Source organism: Schistocerca cancellata, chromosome 3 (assembly GCF_023864275.1).
Source record: "Schistocerca cancellata isolate TAMUIC-IGC-003103 chromosome 3, iqSchCanc2.1, whole genome shotgun sequence".
In the NCBI taxonomy this organism is placed as follows: Eukaryota; Metazoa; Arthropoda; class Insecta; order Orthoptera; family Acrididae; genus Schistocerca; species Schistocerca cancellata.
Genome location: NC_064628.1, coordinates 579,386,365 through 579,402,718, shown reverse-complemented (window position 1 = coordinate 579,402,718; position 16,354 = coordinate 579,386,365). Strand labels below are relative to the sequence as shown.

General features: G+C 47.3%; 1 protein-coding gene across 1 annotated transcript in view; it reads right to left on the bottom strand.

Annotated features, from left to right (window-relative positions):
- The window catches only part of LOC126175435 (mitochondrial amidoxime reducing component 2), a 147,332-nt gene that overhangs the window by 130,811 nt on the left and 167 nt on the right, over positions 1-16,354 (bottom strand). The gene's annotated exons all lie outside the window — the stretch shown is intronic.

Genomic DNA, 16,354 nt, shown 5'->3' with positions numbered 1-16,354 from the left:
ACCTTCTCCTTGCTCCGTGCAGCTGTAATAGAACCTGTTAGAATTACTAAAAGACGAATGGGCACTATACGATATCGCTCCCAACACCATCATGCCAGGCTGGCGGGATGTGTGAAGGGAGACCACAAACTATTCCTCGGCGCGCTCTCCACTGCGGCTCCAGACATGGACCCCGCGGTAGTCGCCACCATGTCATAAGCGGCAATCGTCACTACACGTGATCCACCACTAGTGTACAGGGTCGTCGCCGACACTAGGCGAGTCGAATGTGACACTGCATGGGTGCGAGTAGCAGGCGTTGTAATGGTCGAAGTGCGGCGAGCTGTGTTTTTTTTTTTTTTTTTTGGTTTTAGGGCGCAAAACTGCTATGGTCATTAGCGCCCGGTCCGTGACTTCGGAAGCAGTAAAAAACCGAAAACGGAAACCAGCAGCAATGGGAACGAAAGTCATAAAATTGGAGAAACTAAAAGCAGAAGGAAGGCTTAAAAATCCACTACAGAAGGGGGTTGGTTGTCCCAAAAAAAAAAAAACTTCAAATGACTGACGTCATTTCACTGGCACGAATGAACTCTAGAACGCGATCGGCCGAGCGCGTGTCATCTGCTAAAATTGACAATATATCAGGCGACAGCTGTAGACGGGCGCGTAACGGATTAAAATAGGTGCACTCAATTAAAAGGTGTCTTACCGTCCACAGCTGAGAGCAGTGGGGACAGAGTCGGGGAGGATCGCCGCTTAAAAGATGTCGATGGCTAAAAAGACAGTGCCCGATCCGGAGTCTAGTTAAAATTACCTCCTCCCGACGACGCGTTCGGGAGGAAGAGGTCCAAGCACAAGGAAGAGTTTTCACGTCCCGCAATTTATTTTGGGGAAGTGTCGACCAATGCGCGTGCCATAAATGAACAACACGACGACATAAAACGCTCCGGAGATCGGCGGCGGGAATCGATTGAATTGCTGGCCGAAGAAGAGAGACTGCAGCCTTGGCTGCAATATCGGCCGCCTCATTTCCGCAGATACCAACGTGTCCCGGGAGCCAGAGGAACGCCACCGAGACGCCCCCCAGGTGGAGCAAGCGCAGACAGTCCTGAATCCGGTGGACCAGAGGGTGCACAGGGTAAAGAGCTTGGAGACTGAGGAGAGAGCTGAGAGATTCTGAGCAGATAACGTACTGTATCCGCCGATGGCGGCGGATGTAGTGGACAGCCTGGAGAACAGCGTAAAGCTCCGCAGTATAAACCGAACACTGGTCGGGAAGCCGAAAGTGGTTTGGGGTGTCGCCAACAATATAGGCACTCCCTACACCTAACGATGTTTTCGAGCCGTCGGTGTAAATAAATGTGGCGTCCGTCATTTGTGCACATAGAGCAGCAAATGCCCGACGATAACAAGTGAAGGGGTACCATCCTTGGGAAATCGACAAAGGTCTCTGAGCAGGCAGATCCGGGGACGGAGCCAAGGCGGTGCTGTACCCCAAGTTGTCAAGAAGGTTTTAGGAAAGCGGAAGGAAAGAGAATGGAGCAGTTGACGAAAGCGGACTCCCGGTGACAGTAGGGAGGAGGGGCGGCCTGCATACCCTACATCAAAGGAGGCGTCAAAAAAAATGTCATGGGCTGGATTAGCAGGCATGGAAGACAGATGGCTTGCATAACGACTCAGAAGGACTGCTCGCCGATTGGACAGTGGAGGTTCAGCAGTATCAGCATAAAGGCTTTCCACAGGGCTGGTGTAAAAAGCTCCAGACACTAAACGTAATCCACGGTGGTGGATAGAGTCGAGACGCCGAAGAATAGACGGCCGAGCAGAGGAGTAGACTATGCTTCCGTAGTCCAATTTCGAGCGCACTAAGGCGCGATAGAGGCGGAGAAGGACCACTCGGTCCGCTCCCCAGGAGGTACCATTCAGGACACGGAGGGTGTTGAGGGATCGCAGACAGCGAGCCGAAAGATAGGAAACGTGGGAGGACCAGCACAGTTTTCTGTCAAACATAAGACCCAAGAATTTAGCGACGTCTGAAAACGGAAGGTTGACAGGACCTAGATGTAAGGAGGGCGGAAGAAACTCCTTACGTCGCCAAAAATTAACACAAACGGTCTTACTGGGAGAAAAAAGGAAGCCGGTGTCGATGCTCCGAGAGTGGAGGCGATCGAGACATCCTTGAAGACGTCGTTCAAGGAGGCTGGTCCGTTGAGAGCTGTAGTAGATCGCAAAATCGTCCACAAAGAGGGAGCCCGAGACATCAGGAAGGAGACAATCCATAATTGGATTGATGGCAATGGCAAACAGTACTACACTCAGCACGGAGCCCTGGGGTACCCCGTTTTCTTGGGAGAAAGTACGGGAGAGAGTAGTGTTCACCCGCATCCTAAATGCGCGCTCTGCCATAAATTCGCGAAGAAAAAGGGGCAGCCGACCTCGAAAGCCCCAAGAGAACAGTATGCGGAGGATACCTGTCCTCCAACAGGTATCGTATGCTCTCTCCAGATCAAAAAATATTGCTACTGTTTGGCGTTTCCGGAGAAAATTATTCATGATATAAGTGGAGAGAGCAACAAGATGGTCAACTGCAGAACGATGCTTTCGGAATCCGCATTGGGCAGGTGTTAAAAGACTGCGGGATTCCAGCCACTAAGCTAAACGGTAATTCACCATACGCTCCAAAACCTTACAGACACTACTCGTGAGAGAAATGGGGCGATAGCTAGAGGGGAGATGTTTGTCCTTTCCAGGTTTCGGAACAGGAACGACGATAGCTTCCCGCCATCGTCTGGGAAAAGTACTGTCCGTCCAAATTCGATTATAAAGGCGAAGGAGGTAACGCAGACTATGGGTTGATAGTTGCAGCAACATTTGGATGTGGATACCATCCGGTCCTGGGGCGGAGGAGCGGGAAGAAGAGAGTGCATGTTGGAGTTCCCGCATGGAGAAAACAGTATTGTAGCTTTCGCGATTTTGAGAGGAGGAAGCAAGAGGTCGCACTTCCGCTGCACGTTTCTTCGGGAGAAACGCTGGCGGGTAATTTGAAGAGCTCGAAATCTCAGCAAAGTGCTGACCCAATGAGTTAGAAATTGCGACGGGGTCCACTAATGTATCATGCACAACAGTGAGCCCAGAGACCAGGGAGAAACTAGGCGCGCCTGACAACCGTCGAAGCCGACTCCAAACTTCCAAGGAGGGAGTGAAGGTGTTAAATGAGCTAATAAAGAATTTCCAGCTTGCCTTCTTACTATCGCGGATAACACGACGGCATCGCGCTCGGAACTGCTTATAGCGGATACAGTTGGCCAAAGTAGGATGGTGGCGGAATATGCGGAGAGCACGTCGCCGCTCACGTATTGCGTCACGGCATGCCTCGTTCCACCAAGGAATTGGGGGGCGTTGGGGCAATTCGGAGGTGCGTGGTATTGAACGTTCCGCAGCTGTAAGAATAACGTCGGTAATGTTTGTGACCTCATCGTCGACGCTGGGAAAGTGACGGTCATCGAATGTCGCTAGAGACGAAAAAAGTGTCCAGTCGGCCTGGGCAAACTTCCAGCGTCTCGGGCGCATATATGGCAGTTGAGGCTGCAGTCTAAGGACATATGGAAAGTGGTCACTCGAGTATGTATCATCAAGGGCGAACCATTCGAAGCGCCGAGATAGCGGAACAGTACCGACCGCAAGGTCCAAATGAGATAAATTTGTCGTGGAGACAGACAAAAATGTAGGGACCCCAGTGTTGAGGCAAACTAGATCCACTTGGTGGAATACGTCTAGCAATAGTGAGCCACGTGGACAAGGATGTGGAGATCCCCAAAGCGGGTGGTGGGCATTGAAGTCCCCAACCAGCAAATAGGTGGGTGGAAGCTGACCAAGAAGATGAAGGAGATCAGCTCGTGCCATTGGTGTGGACGATGGAATGTATACAGTACAAAGAGAGAACGTGTATCCAGAAAGGGAAAGACTGACGGCGACAGCTTGGAAGGAAGTGTTTAAGGGGATTGGGTGATAATGGAGAGTATCATGGAGAAGAATCATGAGTCCTCCATGGGCTGGAGTGCCTTCAATAGAGGGGAGATCATATCGGACGGACTGAAAATGGGGGAGAACAAAGCGGTCATGGGGACGCAGCTTTGTTTCCTGAAGACAGAAGATGACCGGCGAGTAGGATCGTAAGAGGATCGACAATTCATCCCGATTGGCTCGAATGCCGCGGATATTCCAGTGGATAATGGACATAGGGTGAACAGAAAATGGAGAAATGTGACCAAGGTTGCTGTCAACTCAACGACTGCTCAGAGCTTGCGACCGACAGCATGGAATGGCATTCAGCCGAAGGCAGAAGATCCTGATCCATAGGTTGGTCAGGAGCAGCTCCTGCCACCAGCGATCGGCCGGTTGATCGGCCGCCAGCAGTGCGCCTCGGCGACACAGAAGACGGCCGAGGGCGATTTCCGCCAGGTGGTGCTGTAGATGGGACATGCCTTGGTGGAGAAGGAGATGAACTGGGTTTCTTTGTAGCCTTCTTGGAAGAATGATGTTTAGATGAAGGAGGAACCGATGGGTGTGAAGTTGGGGTACGTAAAAAATCTTCATGAGTATGCTCTTTTTTCGAAGTCTTGGTGTCTGACTTTTGGGCGCGAGATTTAGTAGAACCTGATGAAGGGTGAGCCATAGAGTGGGCAGGCGAAAGTGGTGAGGTTGAACGGGCGATCTTTGCGCTGGCCCATCTGACGACCGTGGCACTAAACGTGAGGCGTGAGGTCGCAAGTCTGCGTGGCCGCCTCCTTTGTTGGCCGAGGAGAAGCAAGCACAGTGCTGTATTTTTCCTGTCGGAGGCACGGTGGGCTGTCGACTGGCGAATAATTTTCGAGCAGCAAAGGTAGACACCTTTTCCTTCACTCTGATTTCCTGGATGAGCTTTTCGTCCTTAAAAACGGGGCAATCTCGAGAGGAAGAAGCGTGGTCACCCATACGGTTGATGCAGCGAGGGGATGGAGGTGGACAAGCACCCTCATGGGCATCCTTGCCACACGTAACACATTTGGCCGGATTGGAACAGGACTGGCTGGTGTGATTGAACCGCTGACACCGATAGCAACGCGTAGGGTTTGGGACGTAAGGGCGAACGGAAATTATCTCATAGCCTGCTTTGATTTTCGATGGAAGTTGAACTTTGTCAAATGTCAAGAAGACAGTGCGGGTTGGAATGATGTTCGTGTCAATCCTTTACATAACTCTATGAACAGCCATTACGCCCTGGTCAGACAGGTAGTGCTGAATTTCTTCGTCAGACAATCCATCGAGGGAGCATGTATAAACGACTCCACGCGAGGAATTTAAAGTGCGGTGCGCTTCAACCCGGACAGGGAAGGTGTGGAGCAGTGAAGTACGCAGCAATTTTTGTGCCTGGAGGGCACTGACTGTTTCTAACAACAAGGTGCCATTCCGTAATCTGGAACAAGACTTTACAGGACCTGCAATTGCGTCGACACCTTTCTGAATAATGAAAAGGTTGACCGTGGAGAAGTCGTGACTTTCGTCAGACTGAGAAACGACAAGGAACTGTGGCAACGATGGAAGAACCGTCTGTGGCTGAGACTCAGTATACTTACACTTGTGAGCAGACATAGTGGAAGGTGAGGAAACCATTGCGGAAGAATCCCCCATGATTACCGGCGTCTCCGATGGCGCGCTCAACCCTTGTGGGGGCCCTCTCTGAGGGCACTCCCGCCTTAGGTGATTGTTCACACCTCAGGTCACACCTCCCGACAAACGGACGGAGGGACCAATCGGCACTTTCGGAAGGTATCAGCTCGGGTAATCACCCCTCCCTGGGCCTGGCCGTTACCAGGGGGTACGTACGTGTCCTACCTGTCTACCCGGGGCGGGGAATTACGCGTTACCCCGTTACCGGCTACGCACAAAAATGCGTGGGTCGGCCTTCAGACACGCACAGGGAGGAAGAAAGAGAAAGGAAAGGAAAGAAGAGAGGTCTCAAACGCCGCAGCGGAGAAAAGGGAAAGAGAAGAGGTAAGGAAAAGAGAAGGACAAAGGAAGGAAGAAGACATACAAGCAAAGAAGGCGAAGAATGCGTTACATTTTCGAGCGTCCATCTCCGGACGTAGGCACAAACCATACTCCCAGATGGGGAGAAAGGGAAGGAAAGAGCCAGAGGTGAGGGGAGGAGGGGCGAAGATGGGGGATGGGGAAGGATGCGGAAAGGGAAGGTATGCAGCCCGGAAAGGAAGGAAGGCCACATTAGCTCGGGGTCCCGTGCTTGCTACGCATGTATCCACAAAAGAGTTGTGGACCCCCTTGGGGGGGGGGGCGAGCTGTGTGTCATGCAACCACCTGCCAATGATACTTGCGTTTACGGATTGTTGCCTACAAGGCAGGACAGCCTGGTGATGGCCCCCCAAAAAGGCGGACAATCCGTTGGTCTTCCCTCCTTGGGGCGCGTATCTGACATCCAGATCCTCAATGTCGTGCATATGTGCCTTCCTGTATTTATTGCCGCCAACAACGGATAATGGTGATGTGAGTACGAGCATTATGGCGCGCAATACGACGACAGGACCGAAAAACTTCCACAGCCCCACGATGCGGCCCCTCATTAACTCGTATAACTGGGCACACTGCATTCGAACATGTCGCCCGAGCATAGTGAATGCGCATATGATGTTCTAATGACGTTACCCATTATCGTGCTAGCCAACATGGCTGTTTGAGACACTCTCATATCAAATGACAGGCACTAAGTCACGGCCCTACCCACGCCTACCCAGTGCGCAGCTGACCTTGCTAAACTAATTACTGGCGTATCCAGAATGAGATTTCCCCCAGGCTGTGGCTAAGCCATGTCTCCGCTGTATCCTTTCTTTCAGGAGTGCTAGTTCTGCAAGGTTCGCAGGAGAGCTTCTGTAAAGTTTGGAAGGTAGGAGACGAGATACTGGCAGAAGTAAAGCTGTGAGTACCGGGCGTGAGTCGTGCTTCGGTAGCTCAGATGGTAGAGCACTTGCCCACGAAAGGCAAATGTCCCGAGTTCGAGTCTCGGTCGGGCACACAGTTTTAATCTGCCAGGAAGTTTCATAATTACTGGCGTACCTGACAGTCTGCAGCATACCCAGCTAGTCTGTCGTGGCTTGTTAGATCCTTCAGGGTGGTGCTACTCTTCATGACTATCGTGTGCACTAAGGTGACAATAGTTACGGGATAGCAATATGTATCTATACATATGGCGGTAACATCGCGAATGCAAGGTATAAAAGGACAGTGCACTGGTGGAACTGTTACTGGTACTCAGGTGATTCATGTGAAAAGGTTTCCGGCGTTATTTTGGGAGCAAGGCGGGAATGAACTGACTTTGAACACGAAATGGTAGTTGGAGCTAGACTCATCGAACATTACATTTCGGAAATAGTTACGGAATTCAATATTCTGAGATCCACAGTGTCAAGTGTGTGCCAAGAACACTAAATTTCAGGCTTTACATCTCACCATGGATAGGGCAGTGGCCGACGGCCTCCACTTAACGACCGAGAGCAGCGGCGTTTGCTTAGACCACTGCTAACAGACAACACTGCGTAAAACACCGCACAAATCTGTGTCCATTAGGGCAGTTCGGCAAAATTTGGCGTTAACGGGCTATGTCAGCCCATGTCCAACTCGACTACCTTTGCTAACAGCACATTACCTGCCGCCCCACTCCTGGGCTCGTGACCATATCGGTTGGACCCAAGACGGCTGGACAACCATAGCCTGATCAGATGAGTTCCAATTTCTGTTGGTAAGAGCCGATAGTAAGGTTCAAGTGTGGCCGAGCCTTTCTAGGTGCCTCAGTCTGGAACCGCGCGACCGCTACGGTCGCAGGTTCGAATCCTGCCTCGGGCATGGATGTATGTGATGTCCTTACGTTAGTTAGGTTTAAGTAGTTCTAAGTTCTAGGGGACTGATGACCTCAGATGTTACGTCCCATAGTGCTCAGAGCCTTGTGAACAAGCTTGCACGTTTCCCGCAATATCTCGTTAACTAATAAATTTATGTAAGATTGGTTGTCGCAAGCTTGAGGGACTCCAGAATATGGCGACAGCAAGTAACGATTTTATGGGTCTGTTTGATGTTAAGTATGTAAGCGAAAAAAAGTTTAATTAAGGTTTGAAACTATGCTTAAAGGTTGTTGGATGAAAACACACTGAGGTGACAGTTCATTGGATAGCTCCTGATAACGTGTCGGACCTCCTTCTCCCTGACATAGTGCAGCAAGTCGACGTGGCATTGAGTCAGCAAGTCGTTGGAAGCCTCCTGCAGAAATATTGAGCCATGCTGCCCCTATAGCCGTCCACAACTGCGGAAGTGTTGTCGGTGTCCCATAAATGTTAGAGGGGTTCATCTGGGTGGCCCAATCATTCCCTCGAATTGTCAAGAATGTTCTTTAAGCATATCAAGAACAATTGTGGCCCAGAGAAATGGTGCATTGTCATCCAAAAAATCATCGTTGTTTGAAATCCGTGAATGGCTGGAATTGCTTTCCAAGTAGCCGAACATAACTACTTCCTCTCTATGATCGTTTCAGTTGGACCAGAGGGACCAGTCAATTCCTTGGAAACAGGGTGTCAACAAGGCACTGTGCAAGCTGGTGGTGGTTCCATAATGGTGTGAGCTGTGTTTACATGGAATTGACTAACGTAAGGACATCACATACATCCATGCCCGAGGCAGGATTCGAACCTGCGACCGTAGCGGTCGCGCGGTTCCAGACTGAGGCACCTAGAAAGGCTCGGCCACACCGGCCGGCTGCTGATAGCTTACTACATCGTAACGACCTAGCGAAAATTGCAAGTTAAGTAAACAAACTTATTTAAAAAATACCAATGTCAAAAATAGTTTTGTATTTACAATTACAAGAACAGCACCAAAGTAAGGCTATCACTGCAAAAAGATGTGTTTCTACATATTTCCGTGTAATCTGTTATTATGACTCGCCCTAAAAAAAACACCTTGTGTTCATACTTTTTTATCATCTGATGGTGGAAAAACACAGAAAACGTCGCCTGTGGAAGACACCAGTGCTGAAAAGCCGCAAGATATATGCCGGAAAATATATCAAGCAATTTATATATCGTTACTGATCAGTAGGATATCAATGGTAAGATTGCCATGGCTATCCTCACTGAACGGGAGGACATGCTGAATCGAATGAACAGTCAGTTAACCACGGAATATGGATTAAGAGTAAACCGAAGTAAGGCGAAATTAACCAGGAGGAGACAGAAATGAGATTAGTGAGAAACTTAACCGTCAGAACTGGGACCACAAAATAGACAAGGTGAAGAACTTCTGCTGTATTGGAAGAAATGTAACGCATGACGGACGAACAAAGGAGGTCATTAAAGAGCATACCATCACAGGAAAATAGTGTTTCTGACCAAATGAAGCCCACTAACATCAAATCTCAGCCTTAATTTGAGAGACAAATTTCTGAGGATGGACGTTTGAAGTATGGCAATTAATGCAAATGAACCATTGACTATGGGAAAACGAGAAAAGAATCGATGCGTTTAAGATGTGGCGCTACAGAAGGATATTCAAAATTAGGTGGCTTGATACGATATGAGGAGGTTCTCTGCAGAATCAGTGAGGTGAGGTGAGAAACATGTAGAAAACACTGACAGGAAGAAGGGACGGGAGGGTAGCCGTGTGTTCAGATATCAGGGTTAACTTAAATGGTACTAGAGGGACCTGTAGAAGGCAGGAATCTCTTCTAGGGGCGACAGCGACTGGAATACATCATACAAATAATGGAGGACGTCTGGCGTATGTTCTACTCTTTCCAGGGGAGGCCACAACGTTGGGATCACAGATTTACTTCTAACTTTGTACACCTTCAGTAGGCCATTAAAACGAGATAATAAGCTAGTAGGAGGGTGCGCTACTCTAGCGATTCCGAGAAAATCGCAAGAGAAGTTTTACGTATCTGTTATATGACGGATGTATCTGTGAGTATGTGGCAAATGCTTGAGTTTATGGTGATCAAGTGGTTAACGTTTGAGCTTCGAACGACGAACATGTATGTATGTACACTCCTGGAAATTGAAATAAGAACACCGTGAATTCATTGTCCCAGGAAGGGGAAACTTTATTGACACATTCCTGGGGTCAGATACATCACATGATCACACTGACAGAACCACAGGCACATAGACACAGGCAACAGAGCATGCACAATGTCGGCACTAGTACAGTGTATATCCACCTTTCGCAGCAATGCAGGCTGCTATTCTCCCATGGAGACGATCGTAGAGATGCTGGATGTAGTCCTGTGGAACGGCTTGCCATGCCATTTCCACCTGGCGCCTCAGTTGGACCAGCGTTCGTGCTGGACGTGCAGACCGCGTGAGACGACGCTTCATCCAGTCCCAAACATGCTCAATGGGGGACAGATCCGGAGATCTTGCTGGCCAGGGTAGTTGACTTACACCTTCTAGAGCACGTTGGGTGGCACGGGATACATGCGGACGTGCATTGTCCTGTTGGAACAGCAAGTTCCCTTGCCGGTCTAGGAATGGTAGAACGATGGGTTCGATGACGGTTTGGATGTACCGTGCACTATTCAGTGTCCCCTCGACGATCACCAGTGGTGTACGGCCAGTGTAGGAGATCGCTCCCCACACCATGATGCCGGGTGTTGGCCCTGTGTGCCTCGGTCGTATGCAGTCCTGATTGTGGCGCTCACCTGCACGGCGCCAAACACGCATACGACCATCATTGGCACCAAGGCAGAAGCGACTCTCATCGCTGAAGACGACACGTCTCCATTCGTCCCTCCATTCACGCCTGTCGCGACACCACTGGAGGCGGGCTGCACGATGTTGGGGCGTGAGCGGAAGACGGCCTAACGGTGTGCGGGACCGTAGCCCAGCTTCATGGAGACGGTTGCGAATGGTCCTCGCCGATACCCCAGGAGCAACAGTGTCCCTAATTTGCTGGGAAGTGGCGGTGCGGTCCCCTACGGCACTGCGTAGGATCCTACGGTCTTGGCGTGCATCCGTGCGTCGCTGCGGTCCGGTCCCAGGTCGACGGGCACGTGCACCTTCCGCCGACCACTGGCGACAACATCGATGTACTGTGGAGACCTCACGCCCCACGTGTTGAGCAATTCGGCGGTACGTCCACCCGGCCTCCCGCATGCCCACTATACGCCCTCGCTCAAAGTACGTCAACTGCACATACGGTTCACGTCCACGCTGTCGCGGCATGCTACCAGTGTTAAAGACTGCGATGGAGCTCCGTATGCCACGGCAAACTGGCTGACACTGACGGCGGCGGTGCACAAATGCTGCGCGGCTAGCGCCATTCGACGGCCAACACCGCGGTTCCTGGTGTGTCCGCTGTGCCGTGCGTGTGATCATTGCTTGTACAGCCCTCTCGCAGTGTCCGGAGCAAGTATGGTGGGTCTGACACACCGGTGTCAATGTGTTCTTTTTTCCATTTCCAGGAGTGTATGTATGTATGTATGTATGTATATTTTTTCCATCAGTGGTGATATTATTTAATTTGTATGACATTTTAGAAGTAATTAAAAAACACATGTATTTGCATGTAGTGAATTTCATGTTATTTGACTACATACTATTTTTAATTAAATTTAATTATTGGAACAAACCTATTTATAACTATCGACATGTAAAAGAATAAACGCAGTGTTTTCCTGAAAATGTATGCCTGTCGTGATTTGCGAAATCCCTTACACATGTGATCTGGTAAGGTACCCGGAACTGTTTTGCACCTCGACGCTTCGAGTTGCAGAGACAGAGTCAAGCCCCATTTGGCATCTAACTCGCATAGCGGTGAGGCGTTGCTAATGTAGCAAGAACGAATAGCGTACGTGCAATTTCTTTGATATCATAGAATTTACACTTTTATTACAAAAATGAAGGTTTCAACGGGATTTGAACCATCGCCTCATATACTTTTCATTCTACGAAGCTCGAGCGCTAACCTTTTTTTTTATTCTTAACCTCATTTTGTTCGTTTTAGTTCGTTGCATCTGCTCGGGGCGGACGCGCAAGACACACGTTTCAGTACGTCGTTGATCCATGAACTCAGTTTTTTTATTACAGAATATTTTCATACCCAGCAGTACGCGAACCTACGACCTCTGATTCGGCAGTTCGTTACCTTACGGACTTCGCTACTACGACTCGCCACTTTATCACAATGAACTGGCCCCCTACGTACAGACATCAGTTACACTATAGACACGTAAAACTTCTCTTGCGATTTTCTCGGAAGTACCTGAGTATTGCATCTTACTACTAGCACATTATGTTGTTTTAATGGTGTACAAAAGGTGTACAAAGTTTGTAGTAAAACCGTGATCCCAAATATCGTGGCCCCCACTTGGGAGATGACAACATTGGCGCACGAGAGGATTTCGTGCAGCGCCGCATAAAACCAGTCAGAAGTAGGATGACAATAGTAATGCAGAGTTTGAATATGTTTAATAAACATCGTGGAACGACTGAACCAGTAATAAAGAATCGAGACACCAATTATAGAAATGCAGTACGTTCTAAAGAGAGAATGGCTGGTAATAACACTATTTTTTATGTAGGTTGCGCATCTTGCCGGGAGCGATCTGATATTTGGTAAATAAGAATATCTGGCACCCAATATGACGTGTTGTAATATTTTTATTTTTAATTATAACACACGATCTTAGCCGCTTAATATTATTCTTTACTGTTGCTTCTTTTTAATTTTGCTATCAGTTTAACGAACCTCTTCACAAATCCAAGTAAAGGCTCTCAATGAGCCTTCCTGAAGTGTGCTGGGCTCTTAATGATGTACTGAAAAAATATGTAATTTTTATTTCAAATTTCTTTTATTATCAATAAAACTTGTTGCTGCTGTTGTTGTGGTCTTCAGTGTAAAGACTGGTTTGATGCAGCTCTCCATGTTACCCTACCCTATGTAACCCCTCTTCATCTCCGATTAAGTACTGCAACCTACATCCTTTTGAATCTGCTTAGTGTATTCATCTCTTGGTCTCCCTCTGCGATTTTTACCCTCACCTTCCCTCCAGTACTAAACTGGTGATCCCCTGATGTCTCAGAATGTGTCCTACCAACCGAACCCTTCTTCTAGTCAGACTGTATCACGAATTTTTCTTCTCCTCAATTCTATTCAGTACCTTCTTATTAGTTACATCATCTACCCATCTAATCTTCAGCATTCTTCTGCAGCACCACATTTCAAAAGCTTCTATGCTCTTGTCTAAACCGTTTATCGTCCATGTTTCACTTCCATACAAATACTTTCTGAAAAGACTTCCTGACACTTCAATCTACACTCGATGTTAAGAAATTTCTCTTCTCCAGAAATGTTTTCCTTGCTATCGCCAGTCTACATTTTATATCCTCACTACTTCGACCATCACCAGTTATTTTGCTGCCCTAGCAGCAAACCTCATCTGCTACTTTAAGTGCCTCATTTCCTAATCTAATTCCATCAGCATCATCTGATTTAATTCGACTGTATTCCATTATCCTTGTTTTGCTTTCGTTGGTGTTCATCTTACATCCTCCTTCCACGACTGTCCATTCCATCCAACTGTACCCGGGTTCAATTACAGGCTGGGTCGGAGTTTTTGTCCGCTCACGGACTGGGTGTTTTATTGTTCTCCTCATCCTCATCATCATCCCGGCCGGAGTGACCGAGCGGTTCTAGGCGCCACATCTGGAACCGCGCGACCGCTACCCTGTCGACTAGAGAGTTTCTCCCTAGAATCATACCATCAAAACGCATTTCCCATTCATTGCACTTGTGTGCTAATGATAGTTGCAAAGCACTTCCTTGTCGATAAGAGGAACTTGCATGAGATGTGTATAATTACTTAAAAGTAAGTTGCAAATGGCAATGTCAGCTACCTCAATTTTAAAAATATATGTACTTCAAAGCACATAAAATACTACATCCAGCGCAGACTCGTTGGCTTTCATTTCTTTCAGTTGTTGAACGAATATTGGAGCTGTGGAATGCATTATTTTATTTTTTATTAATGAGTGGCCAATAAGAGGTTAATACGTCCAAAGAGATTCGAAACTGAAATTGTTGATGGTATAGAGCAGGGGCGGGCAGGAATCCTGCACGTGTGCGGTGCACTTGCACGCGTGCAGTTAACAGGTGTTCTGCGTGCACACAGGGGCAAGCTGACCACCCGCTTATCTCCCCTTCCCACCATACCCTCTGTCCGCTCCTTCGTCTGCAATGCGTTTTGTTTCCTAACTTGCTTTATTGAATGTAGGAATAAGATTAATAGTAGTAGTGCTTGAAAGATATCGTGGTTTGAAAGAGTACCTATTACCTAATATACGTTTTATTTAATTATCACAGGTGGAGTGGAACAAAATAAGGTTAGTAGGAGTGCTTGAAAGATGTCGTGTTTTGAAAGAGTACCTATTACCTACGATTCGTTTTATTTAATTATCACAGGTGGAGTGGAACAAAATTTCTACATACAGACAAACGCAAGCAGTTACTTAAATTTTCATCACTGATGTTTGCTCTTAACCGACACTTACTAATTCAGAAAATGGTTTTCCAGCTCTCGCTATATTAAGCTCGTACCGCTGGGCTATTATTGTTGTCGTCCTGAAAAATTGAAAACGGTGCTCCATAAAATGTTAAATCAGTTACATGAGAGACATGACGAAAGGAAGTCGCAGATCTCTCGTGACCACAGCAACTACGACAGATTCATCTAGTATCGTCAGATCGCTCTTCTTAAGCTCAATCAATTTCCCCATCCGACAATAAATTGTACTCGTCCTTGTGAAATTTGTTATAATGGCCTTCAATACTAAACTTCCGCTGACCAGCGAGAATACTGCCACATATTAAACATTTTGAATTTGCACGTTTTTGCACAAAGAAAAAATGATTCTCCCATTACTTTTTAAAAGATAGCAAATCTCCACTTCTCCGTTTCCTTGATTCACCCTGCATTTTCCGGTTATTGAAATACAACGTTCACTACGTAGTGGTCGCTTCGCATCAACGTCCGCCGCTTAGCCTTGTACTACACTGCCGCAACCTGCCGGCTGTCGCCACTGCCCCAGTCGACGATTGCACGCGAGCAGCACACGTGCAGCGCTGTGCGCTCATGAGCCGCGTGCAACGTTTGCCCGCCCCTGGTATAGAGCAACCAGCCACAAAGTGGTTTCTATTTTTTATATAATTCATTTAGTTTTTACGTCTCGAATAAAATAACTGATTGTCAGACTGCAGAGACCAATGCAGAGGGAAGCGGCAGTGTTAGCGGCGTGCGGTTACCCGATACCCCACGCTCTGCAAACTTAAACAAGTAATAGCAGTAAATGGGCTTTGAGGGCAGATTTTGCCTACGTTAGTCTATGATAAATATAGACGGAACTGCACATCACGAACGATTGCATAACAATGCACTGCTCACTTCACTTTCGCAGATTTGGATAAGAACTGTCTAAATTATTACTAGATTTCCAAAATCTGAAGCATTTCGGAACAATTGAAAGCAAAAATTTATGCTAATATCATTTGGAATGAGTGGTACGTATTATACATAGTACATTAATACTACCAACAGATCGTATGTGTAATACAGACATGTATATTAGGTTTCATAATCCACAAGTCGGAAAAGTGAGGAGCTTAATCATTTCACTTCTTATGAGTCACAAATATTCTGCAAAACGGAGTAACGGAGCTTCATAACAAGGTGTTGTTCGCTATCAGGGGCGAAAGAGAAACAACGCTATTAATGTTCAGGAAATGCGCGAGATAATCTAGTTATGAAGCTTTGTTATTTTGATGTGCACAATAATTGTGAGTGTAATAAGGATGTTATTCCGCGTTCGATCAGGTGTTACATGTGAAAGGTTTATTGTTCAAATCTGTCAGATAAATAAGAATTTATAACACGGCACTGTGTCATGTTTCCTACGACATATTGCATTTCTGCTATTGGTTGTCGCCTAAAAATATTATTTGATCATAACATTCTTTTTTTATTTTTCTTGTTCGGTCCAAACACGCAAAAATAATGTATGACAAAGAATATTCGCCAACAAATTCTGTAATAATTTTCGTCTCTGTACGGTAATACCAATTGCATTTTGTTATTTACGCCTGCTGTACGAGACGTGCATCGCTCATACGCGAATTCATTGTAGCACTTACCCGCAGTTATTTTTTTGTACCGGTACATTAACGCTTCTGCACTTTAGCAAATAATTATGCTTCTACTGGTAGAATATCTACGCGAAGACATGATACGACAAGCAAAATAATTTGGTAAACAGAACTTGTCAACACCTACTACATAGTTTTTCAA